The 18,357-nt window shown below is 41.1% G+C and overlaps 1 protein-coding gene across 7 annotated transcripts in view; it reads left to right on the forward strand.

Annotated features, from left to right (window-relative positions):
- The window catches only part of AIG1 (androgen induced 1), a 260,489-nt gene that overhangs the window by 79,115 nt on the left and 163,017 nt on the right, over positions 1-18,357 (forward strand). The gene's annotated exons all lie outside the window — the stretch shown is intronic.

Genomic DNA, 18,357 nt, shown 5'->3' on the forward strand with positions numbered 1-18,357 from the left:
ATAGGAATTTTAGGGGGATACAATTCAACCTGTAACAGTTTCTTAAGCAGCCCAGACTTAAAATGTATGGCTCTGTGATCATTCTTGTATTTTTGAACTTGGGAGAGGAAGTCAGTAATAGCTCATACTTCTTCACTTACTCAGTGGTGCCATTAACTCATATCACTTAAGTAAATGCTGCTTAATGTTTGATTCTACTCTGGCTTCATTGATTTCCATTGTTTTCAGTTAGATTCCCTCCCTAGCTTAACTTCCTTCACTGGTCTGTTAATCGCCCTTCATCTCTACATAGAGGGCCAGGGCACCACGCGATTCTATATATTTTAACCTGTGAAGAGCCAGAAGAATGAGAGAACACTTGTAAATTGTGATAACAAGTAAGAGCATTTTGTGTAACTCAAATACAGAACTTTCATCGGCCACCTGATAGAAATCAGGTGGAGAAATAGAAACCCGTGTACCAAGTCCAAGGTCCTTTGTAGGCAGAGTCAGAAAGATGCTTTTCAAATCCTTCCAATGGCTCTTACTCATATTTGCGACATTTATACCTGGCTGAAGCCTCTATACACTTGTTCTAGGACCAGTTAGTGGGCACCAAGACTATTACTGAATTGCTTTTTCTATATACTGAGTTGTGTCTTCTTGGAATGAAGTAATCCTTAGCTCTTAACAACAGGCCAGGGAAAGTAGTATGATACGGTTGTATGTCTCCTCATTCATCCTTACCCTCTGAAAATCTAGATGGATGCTCAGATTAAAGCCATCTAGCAGATCTCTCAAAACTGGTTGCTTAACATAACAGAGTTAAATACCTTATATATTATTCAATATTTCCTTCTTTAGACTTGCCTTATAAAATTCAAATACCTTCTATGAGAATACTTATCTAAGAGAAATTTTCCATTGCCATAAACTATAAAGACCTACACTTTCTACTTGAAAGGATTATCTAGAAAATCCAAGTTTGTATGTTTTCTGTTACTTTTTACCTGCTTGAGGTGAAAGTGTTAGTCACTCAGTCATGTCTGACTCTTTGCAACCCCATGGACCTATCCACCAACTTCTCCAGGCAAAAATACTGGAGTGGGTAGGCATTCCCTTTTCCAGTTTACTGCCTTGGGATTTCTATAGGCATGTCACTAATTCTGGAGATCCTCCTTGATTAGAAGGAATACAGTAGTAACACAATACAAAGGCAAATAGAAATACAGTATTACCCTTTCCTCCTTGTTCTGCCCGCTTCTGTTATGTGGTGTCAGACTGTGTCTCGATGAGCTTAAGTTGTGTGTCTTGCTACTCTAATCAAAGGTTCATTGCATATGCCCTCTAGACATTTATGACATTACTTTAGCCTAAAACATTTTATCCTGCTTGAGACTTGAGATATTTGTCCACTTTCAGTATCCTCCTTGAATTTAGTCCATGCATGCTTTGTGATTTGTAAAAAGAATGGGAGTCTTTTTGTTTGCTTGTTTGTTTGATTTGAGTACATCCAATATTTTCTCCCATGTTTTACTATGTTTGTTGTTTTCTCTGTATTTTAAAAGAGAGAGGAAACATCATAATACCTTTATTATGCTCCTTTTTGAGCCAAAAGTCGTAACATCAGATTTTCATGACATAATGTATGCAACTTTCCTAGTCGATGAACTTCACAGAGGAATATAAAGAATAAATAATGAATCAGAGATGTGTCATTTCACTGATTTCTTTAACTCTTATTTTTTTCTTGCCTGCTGATATGTTATAGTCAATATTTGGGTCATAATTTTCCCTGTTAAAATGAGCCACTTTCCTTTTTATAGTCACTAGCATTCTATTTTTCCTGAGCTTCTTGGAGCCTCCCTCTCCTTCTGCCCCTCTCTTTTTCTCTTTCTGTCTGTCTTTTTAATATAAGGAAGAATCCTGGCCTGTAATTGCCTTGCATTTTCCATTGTTTCTTACTGTCATTTGATTTTTTGTGTTTGTTTACCTGATTTCACACTCTAACACACAGAAATTCACTGAGGCCAAAAAACAAAATGATTGATAAATGCCTTCTTCCTAGATTTCACTGATTTTATTATAAAGTCATATTTTCAGAGGATATGAATTTGACTCTTTATAACCATTTTTTATATAATTTTAAACTCAGTGGACATAAGTTCGAGCAAACTCCAGGAGACAATGAAGGACAGGGAAGCCTGGCGTACTGCAGTTCATGGGGTTGCAGAGTTGGACACAGCTGAGCAGTGAAACATTAACAGTCATTTTTATCCATTTTTTTCCATATAAGCATACAGTTTCATGGTATTTCCCTTGTCTTTCTCTCTACTTCCCAGCTTTCCTTTCACATGAGCCCTAGTCTCTGCTGTGACCTCAGAGGTTCCCTGCCCTTCTGTATCTCCCCCAGCTGCTCATTAGGATCTGGAATTCCACAGTAGTTTCATCACTTAAGACTTTCTTCCTTGTTAGCATATGAGCCCTTCCTGAAGCAGCGTCACTGGGAAACACTTGAAGAGGTGTCATCTTTTCTCTTCCTGTGGCTCCTGGCCTGAGAGGAAGGTAACCAGCCCAAAGGGTTCATTACATCAGACAGATGGAAATAGCAGTGATGCCCAGGACTTGTAGGAATCTGTAGTGTAAGAATGCCTATATAATGCAAATGACTGGTTATAACATTTGCAATTGAACACCTTGTATCATGTTGGTTGACACAGTCAAAATGCTAAAGGGAAAATCCCAGCACTCTCCCTGTGCCCAGAAAGCCTGCGACGTGGCTTGAGCCTCTGAAGAAGGAAGATGCAGAAACTCCACTTAGAAGTTGGTGGTCAGTCCCCAGGGCCTCCAGGCTCTGACTGCCAGATGACTGCCAGCCTCACAGAGGACCTCCTTTGCTGCCTTCTCCAACTTTCTCAGCTCCACACTTTTGCCAACCACAAGTTTGAAGGGGAAAGCGATGTCATTTTTGCTTCTTGCTGCTGCTGCTGCTGCTCCTGCTAAGTCGCTTCAGTCGTGTCTGACTCTGTGCAACCCCAGAGATGGCAGCCCACCAGGCTCCCCTGTCCCTGGGAAGAACCCTGGAGTGGGTTTGCTTCTTGGTGCAGGGCAAAAGGGCTTCCCTTGTCATGCTAGTGGTAAAGAACCCTCTTGACAATGCAGAAGACATAAGAGACGTAGGTTCAATCTCAACGTGGGTTGAGAAGATCCCTTGGAGAAGGGCATAGCAAGCCACTCTGGTATTCTTGACTGGAGAATCCCATGCACAGAGGATAGGATCCTGGCAGCCTACAGTCCATAGGGTTCCAAAGAGTTGGACATGAAACTGAAGAGACTTTTAGCACACAAGCCATAAAGGCAGTGGGCCTGAAAAGAGGACAGAATGGCAGCTGAATGGATCACTTCTGCTCAAAGTTTCCCAAAGAGTCCTCTCCACCCTAAGCTTTTCTGGACATTTCCATTATTTCTGTCTCTCTCACCTCAGCTGCAACTGTGGCAGCAAGAAAGACCTGGGTAGGTTATCTAGGACTTGTATTTTTTCCACTAATGCTTCCTCCAGTAACGAGGTTAATTGAGAGCCGACAGTGATTGTTTTGTGTGGGCATGAAGCGCTAAGTATGATTCTGTGACCCATGGACCTGATGCCTCTACTTCACGCAGTCTGTCTCTCTCAAGGATATATAAAAGTAATGAAGCATTCCAACCCAAGATAATTGAGGTGAAGCTTTGTTTCAGCATAACCTTGAAGAAACCAGGCAGGATTGCTTGAGTGAACAAAGCATGTATGATCCTGATTTGTGTAGATTCCCATAAATGCAAAGCTGGCCTTGATTAGTGATGCTAATGGCCGGAAACCACCACCACTCCCAAAGCCTTGCAGCTCATTTTTGCAGGGACAACCCCTGAGAGGCTCATCTTACCATGTGCAGTTCATTTCTGAACCCTATCACCCTTTTAAAGAAGCATTACAAATAATTCTATGACATTATGTGGTCTGGGAGCACTGAAGTTTATTAGGAGCAATCAAACCAAGAATGTCTTTTGTCTCCCGTGAGTTCCGTTGACTTTCATGCTGGCAGATACTCTTCTAGTTAAGAGAATAGGCTAAGGCTTTCAACCAAAAATAAAAAGAAAATAAGAGTAGTAAAAAATGAGTATGATGAGTATGAAATTGCCTCTTTCAAAAGTCCTAAATGTGTCCCCAACTGTAGGCCTGAGCAGCTCATTTAATGATGAAGAACAATCATATTTTCCATCAGTTTAAGTCTGTGCATCCCATTCATCCACAGCTGCTCAGCTTGCAGGATGCACATAATCCGTGCTCACCACCTTCTTGGTACACCTTTGTCCCTGGCCTCACTTAGGTAGCTCTAGACCCAATGTGAGGTTGCTGCTTAACTAACTTTGGCAGGTAGGTGATGATGAAGATGTACCTGTCTAAACAAAAAGGGAACCATCTGAGAAAGTCCTGAAAATTTGAATCTAGTCTAACCTAGGGTGGGATCCAAGATATTGTGAGCAAACCAGCATGTGCCTGGATGAGCTTTTCTGGAATTTGAGGTTTTCATTTGAGTTTAGTTTCAGAGCTGTTAAGTAACCCTTTTCTGGTGTTACAATCATGTTTTTATAAAGATTTTATTAAGATTTGACATGGAACAACTTAGTCTAGATCCCTGTAAAACTCACTTTTGCTTATGATGGGAACTGTGCGGTACCTGCTTCTTTGGGAAACATGGAAAATGCAAATTGAAATTTTAGATGCATACTCAAAGAAAAAGTATCTAGCAATTATTTTCAAACTGAGATTCTTCAAATTCTTCATTTATTGATACACTAGCTAACTAAGCCATCCTTCAGAAAAATTTTTTGATGCATATGAATTTAGATTGTCATACTTCTACAATTTTAAAAAAAGTTCATTTCTGATTTTCAGAGGTAAGAGATTAGCTTAAATGGAAAACAAACTTATTAATGAATATTAGTTACTAATATCAATGTCTGTTAACATAACACAAAGGAAGGAAATTTGGTTCCATTTGAGACTGTAAATAAAAGCAAATGTCTTTTCTTCTATTTTGATATTAAGGGAAAACTTGGGATTAAATACACTTAATATCTCCTGATCCTCTCTTTATTAAATTTTCACACAAGTGCCTGACATCAAACTTTTCTATTTTTTTCTTTAAGCCTTCATTGATGTTTTAAGTTTCTTCCAATGCCCTTTCTAGTCACCTTTGAAGTTAAGAATATAAAAACTGCTAGGTCATATTTTATGGTTAAACCTCATTCTTTGATATTGAGTCAGTCTCAGGCTTTACCCCGGTGCTGAAATGAGTGTGCATTGAGTGGTGCAAGGGGGAAGGTTTAGAGATGAGGATTCATTCAAGATCAGTAAGCAAAAGGAGCATTTTCCTCCCATTGCAGGAGAAATGCTCAGAAGACAATCATTACCTAACTTAGGTTAGTTGCCTATGATCACCTTTTTGATAGTCTTTTCAAAAGACCAAGGACGTTATATGACCAGTCAGATATACCTGGTAGGGAACTGAGTTGCTTCTTAACCATCTTATATATTCTTCTCTGCTAAATGAAAACCAAAGATTTTCTGCATAGTTAAACCATTTAATTTATACACATTCATGCTAACACAGCAAAGTCAGCTTGCAAAACAAATTCCTTCAACACAAAATATAACCGCACTTTTAACAAAATTTTACTATGACCCACTCATTTATAGGCAGAGCATTCAAAGAATGGAAGTTCTATTCAAATCAGTAGTTATTTATGGGTATGTGGAGCTTCCCAGGTAGTGGTAGGAGCCAAGACAGTATTGACTGATTTTGCCTTTCAGGGTCTCACAGTCTAAAGAAGGTGACTTTATATAAGTTATCTCAACAAGTGAATTGAAAGAAGACATGAAGAGTATAACAATACATATAAGTATAGAAGTAGCCTGCAAGGACATGGAAGCAACCTAGAGATGTCCATCAGCAGATGAATGGATAAGAAAGCTGTGGTACATATACACAATGGAGTATTACTCAGCCATTAAAATGAATACATTTGAATCAGTTCTTTTTTTTTTTAATTTTTATTTTTACTTTATTTTACTTTACAATACTGTATTGGTTTTGCCATACATTGACATGAATCCACCACGGGTGTAATGCGTTCCCAAACATGAACCCCCCTCCCACCTCCCTCCCCATAACATCTCTCTGGGTCATCACTGTCCACCAGCCCCAAGCATGCTGTATCCTGTGTCGGACATAGACTGGTGATTCTATTCTTACATGATAGTATACATGTTTCAATGCCATTCTCCCAAATCATCCCACCCTCTCCCTCTCCCTCTGAGTCCAAAAGTCCGTTATACACATCTGTGTCTCCTTTGCTGTCTTGCATACAGGGTCATCATTGCCATCTTTCTAAATTCCATATATATGTGTTAGTATACTGTATTGGTGTTTTTCTTTCTGGCTTACTTCACTCTGTATAATCGGCTCCAGTTTCATCCATCTCATCAGAACTGATTCAAATGAATTCTTTTTAACGGCTGAGTAATACTCCATTGTGTATATGTACCACAGCTTTCTTATCCATTCATCTGCTGATGGACATCTAGGTTGTTTCCATGTCCTGGCTATTATCAACAGTGCTGTGATGAACATTGGGGTACATGTGTCTCTTTCAGTTCTGGTTTCCTCGGTGTGTATGCCCAGCAGTGGGATTGCTGGGTCATAAGGTAGTTCTATTTGCATTTTTTTAAGGAATCTCCACACTGTTCTCCATAGTGGCTGTACTAGTTTGCATTCCCACCAACAGTGTAGGAGGGTTCCCTTTTCTCCACACCCTCTCCAGCATTTATTGCTTGCAGATTTTTGGATCGCAGCCATTCTGACTGGTGTGAAGTGGTACCTCATTGTGGTTTTGACTTGCATTTCTCTGATAATGAGTGATGTTGAGCATTTAGCCATCCGTATGTCTTCTTTGGAGAAATGTCTATTTAGTTCTTTGGCCCATTTTTTGATTGGGTCATTTATTTTTCTGGAATTGAGCTGCATAAGTTGCTTGTATATTTTTGAGATTAGTTGTTTGTCAGTTGCTTCATTTGCTATTATTTTCTCCCATTCCGAAGGCTGTCTTTTCACCTTGCTTATATTTTCCTTTGTTGTGCAGAAGCTTTTAATTTTAATTAGATCCCATTTGTTTATTTTTGCTTTTATTTCCAGAATTCTGGGAGGTGGATCATAGAGGATCCTGCTGTGATTTATGTCGGAGAGTGTTTTGCCTATATTCTCCTCTAGGAGTTTTATAGTTTCTGGTCTTACATTTAGATCTTTAATCCATTTTGAGTTTATTTTTGTGCGCGGTGTTAGAAAGTGATCTAGTTTCATTCTTTTACAAGTGGTTGACCAGTTTTCCCAGCACCACTTGTTAAAGAGAATGTCTTTACTCCATTGTGTATTCTTGCCTCCTTTGTCAAAGATAAGGTGTCCATATGTGTGTGGATTTATCTCTGGGCTTTCTATTGAATCAGTTCTAATGAGGTGGATGAAACTGGAGCCTATTATACAGAGTGAAGTAAGCCAGAAAGAAAAACACCAATACAGTATACTAACACATATATATGGAATTTAGAAAGATGGTAACAATAACCCTGTATGCGAGACAGCAAAAGAGACACAGATGTAAAGAACACTCTTTTGGACTCTGTGAGAGAGGGTGAGGGTGGGAAGATTTGGGAGAATGGCATTGAAACATGTATAATATCATATATGAAATGAATTGCCAGTCCAGGTTCGATGCATGATACTGGATGCTTGGGGTTAGTGCACTGGGATGACCCAGAAGGATGGTACGAGGAGGGAGGAAGGCAGGGTTCAGGATGAGGAACACGTGTACACCCATGGCAGATTCATGTTATTGTATGGCAAAACCAATACAATATTGTAAAGTAATTAGCCTCCAATTAAAATAAATAAATTTATATTAATTTTAAAAAAAAGAAGTAGCCTAAAAGATGGAGAAGGCAATGGCAGCCCACTCCAGTTCTCTTGCCTGGAAAATCCAATGGATGGAGGAGCCTGGTAGGCTGCGGTCCATGGGGTTGCTAAGAGTCAGACACGACTGAGCAACTTCACTTTCACTTTTCACTTTCATGGATTGGAGAAGGAAATGGCAACCCACTTCAGTGTTCTTGCCTGGAGAATCCCAGGGACGGACGGAGCCTGGTGGGCTGCCATCTATGGGGTTGCACAGAGTCAGACACGACTGAAGTGACTTAGTAGCAGCAGCAGCAACCTGCAAAAAGAAGGAATTTATTTTAGTGAGTAGAAAGTCCTGAAAGACTTCCCAGAAACGATGATATCAGAGCTCTGTTTTGAATAATGACTAAAAACTTACTGGACGTGTAAGTTAGTGATGCTTTCAGCTGTTAGAAACAGAGTATCACCAGATGTTCATCTGGCTCACTTTTTCACATCATTCAAGACTGCTCAAATTATTTCACCTCAGAACAGCTTCCATGAGTAAACTTTATAAATTAGCCCTTGTCGGTCTCTGTCCCGTTAACTTGCTTTGTATTCTCCATCATGATTACTGCTACCAGGCACATTATATGTTTATTCTTTTATTTCTATGGTTTGTCTTCTCTGACTTGGTACATGTTCTGTGAGGTTAGAGAGCTTGTGTGTTTGGCTTACTGCTATAACCCAAGCATCAGAAGCAATGTCTAAATAATTTAGTGTTTTTTTAATGAATATCCAACCAACTGTGGTTTAAACAATAAATATATTCAGGGTCTCATAAAATAAGAAGTCTGTAAGCAGGAAGTTTTAGGGTAATATGGCTCAGTATTATCTTTTGAAGCTTATGTATTTTCTGTTTTCTACTTCTCTATCTCTGGAGTGCTGACTTTTTTGAACTTGCTACTTTCAATCTCTGAAGGACTGATGAACCACCACCTACTGTATGCTTTGCAACCATGTTCAAGGCAGGTAGAGGAAGACACTCTTAAGGGAGCTCTCCTCAAAGGGTTTGTCTTTTCATCGTACAAGTAACCTTTCTCAGAAGCTCCATCAGCCAGTGTCCCCATAGGTCTCATTGGTGAGGATTGTCCTGTGGCTCTAGCCAGCTGCATGGAATGCTGGGAAAGCAAGTAGGAGAAGCAAGGAATGAGGTCACCATGAGGGCTTAAATTATTCATGATTTATCTTAATGTGCCTTATGGGTTAGGCACACTACTGCCCAAACAAAATTGCTAGTTTCAAGAAATAGAAATAACAATTGTTGAGACTAATGACTGCATGTCAAATAAGTAAAAACTAATAGAATTTCAGGTAATTTATTGTTTATCTGTGTTGATATAAAAATAGATACTGTAAAACTAATGCAACTAATCATGGATATTTTCTGAGCCAAGAAAGGCAGATTTTTTTTCCATTCAGTCTCTGCCAATATCTTTTTTTTTTTTTTTTTTTCGGTGCTGTCTCAGCAGTATTATCATGAACAGTTATCTAAATCTGACATTTGAAATTCTTCTCAAAGAAAATCACATATGTTACACAATTGACTAAATGGCTTATGTTCATTTTCTGAAAGTCCATACAAAATTTGTCACAGGTAGCCCTGCTTTAGTCCAGCAACTCAGATATGTAGATACCAGGTTCAGTGAGTAAAATTTGCCTCTGATAGTAGCTAATGGGAAGTTGCTTTATAACACAGGGAGCTCAGCCTGGTACTCTGTGACAACCTAGAGGGATAGGATGGAGTGGAGGTTGGGAGAGAGGTTCAAGAGGGAGGGGACATATGTATTCTTATGATTGATTCATGTCGTATGGCAGAAACCAACACAGCATTGTAAAGCAATTATCCTCCAATTAAAAATAAATTAAAAAGAAATAATAGTCCTCTAGAAATTATAGAGAAGTATCATGTCCTCTAGAGCATCTCACAGAGTTCCCACTCTCTCTGGGCAAAAGGGCCACAGATGTGTCTCAGAAAATGATGTCTTTTTCCCATATTTATATCTGTAAGCAAGATATAGATTTGAAATATTTGATCGAGAAAAAGTAGAATTGTTAGTTAGTGATTGTGTCAGTCGCTCAGTCGTGTCCAGCTCTTTGCAGCCCAAAGGGCTGTGTAGCCTGCCAGGCTCCTCTGTCCATGTAATTCTCTAGGCAAGAATACTGGAGTGAGTTGCCGTTTCCTTCTCCAGGGGATCTTCCCGACCCAGGGATCAAACCCAGGTCTCCTGCATTGCAGGCAAATTCTTTACCATCTGAACCACCAGGGAAGCCCAGTAATTATCATGCTGCTGCTGCTAAGTCGCTTCAGTCGTGTCCAACTCTGTGTGACCCCATAGACGGCAGCCCACCAGGCTCCCCTGTCCCTGGGATTCTCCAGGCAAGAACACTGGAGTGGGTTGCCATTTCCTTCTCCAGTGCATGAAAGTGAAAAGTGAAAGTGAAGTCACTCAGTCGTGTCCGACTCTTTGCGACCCCATGGACTGCAGCCCACCAGGCTCCTCTGTCCATGGGATTTTCCAGGCAAGAGTAATGGATTGGGTTGCCATTGCCTTCTCCGAATAATTCTCATAATTAATGTTAACTCAGTAACGCTTAATAATGTACATGATTCCTGTTCTCAAAAATATGAACCCCCCCTGCCCCAAACCAGGATCTTTCGTATGCTCTTGTTTGGGAGACCAATAGCAAGATGCAGTATTATTGTTGTTTTTTTTTTAATTTTTTTTAAGGAAAGAAAAAAGGAACACTTTCATTTTTTGTCTTCCTTCTCTGCATATTTCCCTCCCTCCCTATCCCTCTAGTTTAGTTTCTCTCTTAACCCTTCCCCGTCATCCTCTGCCTCAAAACCGTCTCCTTGTTTGTAGAAAAAAAAACAACAATTTGCTGTGTGGGTGTTCCTGAAATTACTACACAGCCCCTGTGGGCGTTTTGAGGTAACTCTTACCTGTTTTAGCTGGATCAAAATGTGCTGGGTTAAATCAGCCAATATGAAAGGAATATTTCCCCCCAAGGAAGGAGCTAGTAAACTTTCCACCTACACAAAATGTATTAACTTTTCCTTATGCAATTACCATGCTAATGCTTTGCTTATTTTGCCACAGCGAGCCAGTCCCAGATAGGACTTTCATTCATCCTGCCTTTTTCAAACTTACCTGGGAACAAAAGTGAAGGCATGATTCCAGCTTGGGGGGGAATGTGTCCTGGAGACACAGGTGGGAAGGTGGGAAGATGAGAGATGGTGAGGGGAGAGATTGTGTGTAGGCACAGTTCACAGATGGCCCTGCCCTCTGTCTGCTAAGCACTGATGAAAAAACTTCTCCAAGAAGTTTCCCTCTTCGAAATGTCCCTTCACCCTGTTGCTTAGGTCTGTGCTTCATTTACCCATGAGGACCAATATGTACCAGAAGTTTGGGCTGTGGTGGCCCCAAAAGCTTGGTGCAGCATGAGGAAAATGAAGAGAGCTGTGTCCCAGAGGGAGCCGGAAAAGGCCTTTCCATCCCATCTGCTCTTCTGCTTCTCTGGGTTCCTACCACTGTGTCTGTTGTTTGCCAAGGAAAGGCTGGGGAGGGGCGTGAAATAGGAGAGAATCCTCAGCATAGATTAGTGGTGTGCCCAGGTTGGACGGCACGTGTGGAGAAGAGTTTTCTGTGCCCATTTTTATCACCTCACCTCTTAATCCTAAGAAGAGCCCCTCCCCTTTCTTCACCTTCACAGTCAACTACGAAATTAGAATGACTGCCTTCCTACAAACACAAATAACTTAACAGAAACAGCCTCAGCGCTCCCATGCCCAGAAAATAACACGAGTGCGCACGCCCAGGAGATTGCTATAAAAATTAGCATGGAGTCAACAAAAGAAGACGGTCCCTAGAATCACTGATACGGTAACATTTTTGTCTGACTGGTCCACCACTCTCCATGATCACATCCTGGGCCATGCTACTTCCTAAATCACACCTGCAGCCCAGGCTCGGTGGGATTCTGGGGGGAATCAGATGGCAGAGAAGGAAGAGTGGTCCAAGGGGCAGAGAGCATCCTTCAGGTTCCCATGCTGCTCCTGACACTCTCGCTCTCTAGTCCCTGCACATCTACCTGCCCTGAATCCTCTGAGGGTCCCAAGCCCCCCAACAAAAGCCCAAAGCACTGGCAGGCAGGTGACAGCCCCTAACTTGGCATTCCCCTACCTCCATCACTTATGAACCAGAGTCTCAACTGGGACCTGCATTGTTTACTTTTAATCACCTTGCATTAAAAAATGCTTTAAATACTCAGGGTTAGCTTTGTCCTAACCATAATATCTGTGATGGGAACTGACATGCTGGTTATGTTTCTCCACTGCACGTTGAAATGAACATGTAATCATCACAGTAAAATCATTTTCTGTGCTGTGCCGCCATGCTCAGTCACTCAGTCCTGTCTGACTTTTTGGGCCCCGTGGACTATAACCCCCCAGGCTCCTCTGTCCATGGGATTTTCCAGGCAAGAATGTTGGAGTGAGACGCCATTTCCTTCTCCGTGGTATCTTCCTAACCCAGGAATCAAACCCATATCTCTTATGTCTCCTGCATGGCAGGCAGGATCTTTACCACTAGCTCCACCTGGGAAGCACCAAAACTCATTTTCATTAAGTTAAAAAAAAAAAAGAGATTCTACCTGTACCCCTTTCCCTCCCAAATTACCGTAGAGTTCTAAAGAAGTTGCCGCACACCCTGAGACATTTGCTGTCTTTTTTGTTTCCAGCTGTTCAGTTGCTGGGGACCAGCAGTTCCATTTATACCTTGCTTTCTGAAACTTCTCGCCATCTCCCTTCCCGTAGTGACAAAACCCATAGCAACTCAAGAGCCTGAAAAGTCTATGAATGAGAACTCGCTTCTTCTATGTACTGCTGTGGACCACACTAAGGGCTGTAGTCTGATTGTTATTTAATCCCCAGAGCCCCCAAAGGTAAGAATGTCTGTCATTCTTACTCCACAGAAGAGGGTTCTGTCGTACAGCTTGACAAACAGGGTTCCCGTTTCCTAAGTCCCTTGCCTGAGGTCCATGGCTAGGAAATCGTGCGATCTGGGCTTGAACACAAGCACTCTGATCACGAAGCTTTTTGCAAGTACTCTAAATTTTTTGACAATCCAGACCCAATCTTGCTTTTTATCATTGACCTGATAGACACTTTCAGCTATATACGTGAACTCCAAGCTGGCCACAGTTTCTCATTTAGGATAATACATCAAAAATGAGAAAGGGACTTAGTCATTATGTGACTCAGAAATGACTGTGTATCTTTTTCCTTGAGGCCGTTTAACAAAAGCCTGTTCATTTGTGCTTGTTATTGTTTCCCTGTGATATATTATTTCATTGGCACCATAGAGCCAATGGTTTCGTACAGTTTTACGGGCTAATTTATAAAGTACAAATTTTGGCAAGGAAAGAACGTCTTCCTGCCTTGTCTTCTTGTTTCAACAATTGGACCCAGATTTAAGCTATCATGTATTTTACCCAATATGCTTGTTTTTAATATGTGAAAATAAGGTTTTGTCAGTAGAATTAGCTACATTTAAAAAATGACTATTAAATGTATCTAGCATCATCTGTAAACCATCTCTGGGTTTCTAAGAAGTGTAGTTCAGAGGTACACAATTGCAAAAGAATATTTTTGAGAATAAATGATCCAATACATTCTGCATGGGTAGCCTAACAACTCAACCGTGCCTACCCAGTGAAATATTTTACTCAGGATTCCTAAGAGCCATCTTGTTCTGCTTCATCAAGAGCTTTCGGTAAATCTGCTTTCCTTTTTAATATTTATGATTTATTGCCCCTCATATTTTTGACAAGGATTTGAGATTGTCTGAGTCAAATTGCTTCATCAAAGTAGCCCAGTATTCTGGGTCTCTGCATCTTTCAGCAAAGGCCGCCTGTAAATCATTTTGCCTATTTGGATAAGTGTCTTCTGTGTTACGCTGCAGGGTACACAGAGCAACTTACTTATGTACTTTCTCTTGAAAAAAATGAGGCAAGCCAGGAAAATGGGGAGAAACTAGATCTTCTGGCAAATTCAGTTAACATTTATAGAGTGCTGTACACTAGATACTATGTTAAATGCTCTCACAAGATTTCAGTTACTCTGTTAGTGCATAAATGCATTGCGGGCTCAGTCATGTTTGACTCTTTGCAACCCCCTGGACTGTAGCCTGCCAGCCTGCTCTATTCATGGGATTCTCCAGGCAAGAACACTGGAGTGGGTTGCCATTTCCTACTCCGGGGGATCTTCCCCACCCTGGAACTGAACCTGCGTCTCTTGTGTCTCTTGCATTGTTAGGCAGAATCTTTACCACTGAGCCACCTGGAAGCCATTAATCTATTCAGATCAGTTCAGTCGCTCAGTCGTCTCCGACTTTTTGCGACCCCATGATTCGCAGCACACCAGGTCTCCCTGTCCAACACCAACTCCCGGAGTTCACTCAGACTCACGTCCATCGAGTCAGTGATGCCATCCAGCCGTCTCATCCTCTGTCGTCCCCTTCTCCTCCTGCCCCCAGTCCCTCCCAGCATCAGAGTCTTTTCCAATGAGTCAACTCTTCGCATGAGGTGGCCAAAGTACTGGAGTTTCAGCTTGAGCATCATTCCTTGCAAAGAACACCCAGGACTGATCTCTTCTGAATGGACTGGTTGGATCTCCTTGCAGTCCAAGGGACTCTCAAGAGTCTTCTCCAACACCACAGTTCAAAAGCATCAATTCTTTGGCATTCAGCTTTCTTCACAGGCCAACTCTCACATCCATACGTGACCACTGGAAAAACCATAGCCTTGACTAGATGGACCTTTGTTGGCAAAATAATATCTCTGCTTTTTAATATGCTATCTAGGTTGGTCATAACTTTCCTTCCAAGGAGTAAGCGTCTTTTAATTTCATGGCTGCAGTCACCATCTGCAGTGATCTTGGAGCCCAAAAAAATAAAGTCAGCCACTGTTTCCACTGTTACCCCATCTATTTCCCATGAAGTGATGGGACCGGATGCCATGATCTTCTTTTCTGAATGTTGAGCTTTAAGCCAACTTTTTCACTCTCCTCTTTCACTTTCATCAAGAGGCTCTTTAGTTCCTCTTCACTTTCTGCCATAAGGGTGGTGCCATCTGCGTATCTGAGGTTATTGATATTTCTCCCGGCAATCTTGATTCCAGCTTGTGTTTCTTCCAGCCCAGCATTTCTCATGATGTACTTTGCATAGAAGTTAAATAAGGAGGGTGACAATATACAGCCTTGACATACTCCTTTTCCAATTTGGAACCAGTCTGTTGTTCCATGTCTAGTTCTAACTGTTGCTTCCTGACCTGCATATAGGTTTCTCAAGAGGCAGGTCAGGTGGTCTGGTATTCCCATCTCTCTCAGAAGTTTCCACAGTTTATTGTGATCCACACAGTCGAAGCCTTTGGCATAGTCAGTAAAGCAGAAATAGATGGTTTTTTGGAGCTCTCTTGCTTTTTCGATGATCCATTGGATGTTGGCAATTTGATCTCTGGTTCCTCTGCCTTTTCTAAAACCAGCTTGAACATCAGGGCGTTCACAGTTCACGTATTGCTGAAGCCTGGCTTGAAGAATTTTGAGCAGTACTTTACTAGCGTGTGAGATGAGTGCAATTGTGCGGTAGTTTGAGCGTTCTTTGGCATTGCCTTTCTTTGGGATTGGAATGAATACTGACCTTTTCCAGTCCTGTGGTTACTGCTGAGTTTTCCAAATTTGCTGGCATATTGAGTGCAGCACTTTCACAGCATCATCTTTCAGGATTTGAAATAGCTCAACTGGAATTCCATCACCTCCACTAGCTTTGTTGGTAGTGATGCTTTCTAAGGCCCACTTGACTTCACATTCCAGGATGTTTGGCTCTGTTAGGGGATCTCATAAAAACAAATGGCAGTAGACAGTTGCCGCGCCCTCATCCATACAGACTGTGATGCTGGCAAGAGCACTGGAGCGCCGAGGAGGGGAAGCTGCTGTCGTGCTGGCCTTCAGAGCCCGTTCTTGTTTTGCTCAGTCCTGTCTAGAGATTAATGCCTGTATATTGGATCCGGTCAGAAATGTTTGATGCTCTGTGCTTGAAGAGTCTCAAGCAAAAATGGCAGTAAGGAGGAGAAAAAGAGAAAGCTCTGAGGCTGGGGGATCATCCATACGAAGTAGATTTTCTTTGGGTCTCTTTGCTCTGCGAGCAGATCAGCATCAAAACAGATGTTTCTCCCCAGTCTTGGCACCTTCCTGAGATGCTGATCCTCAAAGTAATTAGTTTAGTAGAACCTCCTGGTTCTTAACTGACAAGAAGGGTTCTTGAACCCCCCTCCCGAGAAAGAATCCGTAATTGGTCAGCTGTTCTCTAGGGGGGCCTTAGCAGATGACAGGGACTTCAGGTAGACCAAATGCCAAGAAAAGACTCCTGAAGTGCTGTCAGGCAGACGGATTGCTGATGCTCTGGCTGCGTGCTAGCATCTTTGAGCCATTTCAGTTCCAAAGATGATTTGCTTTTTGACTCCTTCCTCTTTGTTTATACAGCATAGATCATCACAGAATGATTTAAAGGTGAAAACGAAAATCCACACAACTTGTCACAACAAGCATTTGTTGCTTTTATAATAAGAAAACTGCACATGTGTTCTCATTTGCAGATGTATTCTCATTTAGGATGGTCATGCTCTGAATTTAATGGATAAGTTGTTCATAGCAGGAAAAAGAAGGAACATTGGCATGTTGTTATGATACTAAAAAACAAACACACCAACCTCTGCAAAGGGTCTTTTCCCATTGCAAACTGCGGATAGAACTTGCTGCATGTTTTCATTGTTCATGCATGAATCTAAAATAAACAAAACACAGAAAACCTCAGCTTCCTCCCTCTCTTATCTCTATAGCAATTCAAAGGCAGTGAGTGGCCATTTGTGGATGTCCCAGCTGGGACAGTACTCAAATACCATTATAGCCAGGGACCAAAGACCCAGACACTCAATTTTGTGAGTCTATTTTACAGGAATTCTTCTCTCAGTAAATGAACGTATGCCAACTAAATGAATATAGACTGAAGTGTAGCTCAGAAAGGTAATTAAGTCATTTATACTTATAAAAAGGTTGTCAGGCCAACTGGAGTCTCTGTAAGCTTTTCCTAGGGGCAGAACAACTTTGAAGATAACAAAGAGTAGCCAGAAGAATCCTGGGAGAACTCAAAATCAAGCCACAGGGGATAATTGGATGATGATAGCGGTGGGTAGTCAAATTACTATGATCTGAGCCATCCTTTTGTATCTCAAGGACTGACTTGCTAGGTAGACTGGAATGCTTCCCTGGGTGGCCAGAGGACCCTCTCCTCTATACAGAGTTGAAGACAAGTCTTTTTTTTTTAACTTAGCTTTTTTTGATTAATTAATTTATTTTAATTGGAGGAAAATTACAGTATTGTGATGATTTTTGCCATACATCAACGTGAATCAGCCACAGATATATATGTGTCCCCTGCATCCTTACAGAGGATGCTTACAGAGACTCCAGTTGGCCTGACAACCTTTTTATAAGTATAAATGACTTAATTACCTTTCTGAGCTACACTTCAGTCTATATGTGTCCACCCGCCTCTCACCTCCCTTTTCACTATGTGAATTGTCCAAGAGCATCAGCTTTGGGTGTCCTGTGAAGACAATTCTTATTCTTTAATACCCGTAAGCCTAAACACTATGATGACCAGTTTGCTCCTGTTAACAAATTCTTCTTGGGCATCTTTAATCTGTTTGTTCAGGCTTTGTCTTCTACTGTTACAGCAGTGTTCTGGTCAGGGCATTCTGATACTATACCTGAGGCACTGAATATAGGTAATCATTGATGCATAGCCACCTAATTTAGGATGCTTCTACAAAAGGATGCACTAATTACTTACATAATTAACTTTCATTTAATTAGATTACTTTAGATTTTTCTTTATTCTCAGGTGGAACTTTAAATTCAAGTTGCAGTTAGCTGGCTGTCTCTCTTATGTACTTACAACTATCCTGTGAATATTCATTTTAATATAATCATATTAAATAACTAGACTATAATCCCCTTTTATTAAAAAGAGAGAGATGGCAAGAGTTGGATTTTATGACAAAAAGTCCAGATTGTTTTTCAAGAAAGAAACTCATATCAATGCTAATCAATTGGCAGTGGTTTTCTAACATAATAAGGTAGTCTTGTGTGAGGTTCCTGGATTCTTTAATTATCCTATTTACCATCACTTGACAGAGAGTAAGAGAACCCTTGCTCAGTTTATTTAGGTCTGGAATTCAGTTTAAAATGAATCAATTCCTTTTCTCCACACCCTCTCCAGCATTTATTCCT

The sequence above is a fragment of the Capricornis sumatraensis genome, chromosome 13 (genome assembly GCF_032405125.1).
Source record: "Capricornis sumatraensis isolate serow.1 chromosome 13, serow.2, whole genome shotgun sequence".
NCBI classification, from domain to species: domain Eukaryota; kingdom Metazoa; phylum Chordata; class Mammalia; order Artiodactyla; family Bovidae; genus Capricornis; species Capricornis sumatraensis.